At 39.3% G+C, this 3009-nt stretch overlaps 1 long non-coding RNA gene across 1 annotated transcript; it reads right to left on the minus strand.

Moving 5' to 3' along the window:
* Positions 1-256: 256 nt before the first annotated feature.
* On the minus strand, positions 257-3009 carry LOC127014100 (uncharacterized). The gene is made up of 3 exons (XR_007766152.1): positions 2879-3009; positions 816-950; positions 257-595 (listed from the first exon to the last, which is right to left on the minus strand). It is a non-coding gene; the product is annotated as an uncharacterized LOC127014100 (long non-coding RNA).

The raw sequence follows: 3009 nt of genomic DNA on the forward strand, positions 1-3009 counted from the left end.
CTGATAATTAAAGTATAATTTGGCCCAATTTAAAATGCAGTTAGGATGATGCACTTCTGGTGAAGCTGAGTTTATCTTTAATCCCAAATCCTGCAAACACTGCCACTTATGTTTAACTCTTAGTATGTTAGGTGCACCATTGCATTGAAACATTTTCAAGGCTGAGGCCACTGCTTCTTTTCAAAATGTAGACTTACACCAATAAACTCAGGATAGCAAGTGACATTGAGATTTTTCACACATATTTCTCTGAAATCAAATTTAAAAGAGTAAACTTTATTTTTAATGCATTTCTCGTATCACCTCATGATACAGTCTTTCAGTACAGCTTCTGCCATATCTTCATTTGACCTGACTTTGATCAACACCATCTGTTATTTAAATCAGTTGTTGCTCCTTTGTCCTATTTGTCTACATACATTTCCACATGTGTATCTAAAATATACTGTGTATTCAGTTTATTCCCCTGGAAATGAAATATTGGTACCTAAGTGCGTTATACAAAAAATAATGCTTTACAGGTATATTGCATTCAAATAACTTGTATTATTTACAGAAGGCAATCATTTTACTGTCCAGGCTGAGATTTTTGAACCTACAAAAATGAGAACATCCAGAAATCAGTTCCTGCAGCAAGATAAGACCAGCATATATCACAGCTGATATGCACAATTTTGAATAACTACCTGAATAAGCCCACTGTCGAGTTTATTTCTAACAGTACATCTTTCCTGTAATTCCTTGGAACTAAAATGGGCTGAGTCAAGAAGAAATAGAAGATATGCATAATATTTTAGATATTTAGTGAGGCTTACTGCACGTTTGGAGAAAGGTGCCTGGTTCTTCTTTTGCCAGACTTGGTCCAATCATCCAATGATAAGATACTTGTACTCTTTCTGGGTGTAGTGATCCTGCTGAGTGTAGCCGGTTTCCAGGTCACTGATCCCATGCTTTGTGGAAAAGAAAGCTTGAATTTAGACATGCACTGAATTTAAGTGTTTGCAGTATGTACTATGTACCAAGAAATGTATTCTTAGCTGGAGCAGATGCTAATTAAGCAATAGAGATAACACATAAGCTAGCTATCTGGGTTGAAACTAAAATTCCCACTGATTTCACTGAGCCCAGGATTTGAGCAAAGGCTGAATCATAAGCACTTTCCAGAATTGTTGTTTAAAAGGCACAGTCATAGTGCCATTTCCTTTTGTGCTGCTTCTTCCTTTTGATGCAAAATCCATTAGATATCTGCCATATAAAAGGCATGTTTCTCTTCAGCCAAATACCATCAGATTAAAACACCTAAGTCTGAAAAGCCACAAAATTGCTCCAAACAATACTTCATATCTGAAATACCAGATACCAGTATCAGAGCCTATACTGATGTATAGGATCACCTCTTCCATGTTCAGACTAGTGGATTGCCAGGAGTCTCTGGTATCATCATGAACTGTGATTGTTTTTCCCCAACAAAAACTGTAAAGAAGGCTAGGCCAACCGAAAACGTATTACAGACTTGTTGAGAAAACTGCCACAGAGGTGCCACCATCCATGGTAGTTTTACTTACATCTTCCAAACAGTTGATTTCAGTGGACTGCTGTGAATACAAGTGCTTAAGGGATCACGGGTAAGTACTGTAGCATCAGTGCTCTTTGCTCTTATTTTCTGGGTGATTTTAATATTATTATTTTATTTTTGTTCTTTTATATACTATATGCTGGGATGAAAAGGCAGCTGTGAAAATGGTACTGAAAATTTCTCCCCCTTACGCCATCGTAGAGCAATCCTGTACTTACATCAGTGCAGTCAAACCCAGAATTTGTTATTGTTTCTTTAAGTCATGGCAAATGAACGGAAATTAAAGCACAGAAGTGAGAGAGCAGACTTTCATCCTGACTGATGTGACACCCGCATTTGCATGGAAGGTTGATAAGAATAAAAAATAGATCAAATGGATTAATTGGCCTTGGAACATGTATGCTGCCTGCACAGACTATCGTAAAGCAGCAGACTCAGCTCCCACTAAAGGCAATGAAAAGTTTCTTACTGAAGGGGAAGAAGTTGGAAGAGACCCAGAGGAAGAGCTTTAACAACTCTGTAACTAACAGTAAGAGCAAATCGGCAGTCCAATATGCCAGTTTTGTAGCTTTTTAATTAAAAAAGGTCGTCTCCCCACTCAGATTGTATATATTTTTACCTAGTAATTTTTTGAAATATCATTCCTCTGAAACAAAATCAATTTTTCTTCAAAGACATTCTTTCTACGTCATTTGCTTTGGCTATAGTAGAAGTTTGGCCTGCTGCCCCTAAATCATAAGGGTCAATTGGAAACCTCTACAGAGAAATTAGAAATCTCATGTGCAGTGTCATCTGATGCTTTATCTCCGGTACGACTGCACAGGGGCTCTAACAGAGAGAAGGTCATTTGTGGAGCACATATAACTTTGTTCTTCAAAAACCTTTCCTTAAAAACCCTGGATTTAGGATTTTGCTGGGTGAGAGGACATTTTGCCATCTTTATGCCTTTTGAGTTTAGTATACCTAAAACTGAATTAAGGTCATGTGCCTTTGTTCTGAGGAAGCCCCTTCATCTTAGGAGAGCAAAAAGCTTTGGTAAAGCAATTGTTGTGTATTTAAAGCATGAAGCCTTGATGGGAATTGTATGCGCCACTCTCTTTAAATTAAGAGTCTTTCCTCTTTTGGCATCCCATTCATCACTTTGCAGGCTAAGCGCTGCCCTTCCACTTGGCTTTTGCCCTAACTATTTCCTAAAACTGCACTTAGCATCCCCTGTGCCCACCCTTTCCGAAGCCTGACATTGGTGAGAGGTACCACTCGTTGGCCACATCTCTCAGTAGGACAAGCGACATAGCCACTCACCTTTGCTCCCTTCTCAGGCGTTACGGTGCATTAGCAGAGACCCACGCGTGCCTCTCCCTCAGTGCATTTTCAAGCGTCTCCCTGTTGTCCTTCAAGCTTCGGTGGGGCCGAGAGGGCTGACCGCCACCGCA

Source organism: Gymnogyps californianus, chromosome 3 (assembly GCF_018139145.2).
Source record: "Gymnogyps californianus isolate 813 chromosome 3, ASM1813914v2, whole genome shotgun sequence".
NCBI lineage: Eukaryota > Metazoa > Chordata > Aves > Accipitriformes > Cathartidae > Gymnogyps > Gymnogyps californianus.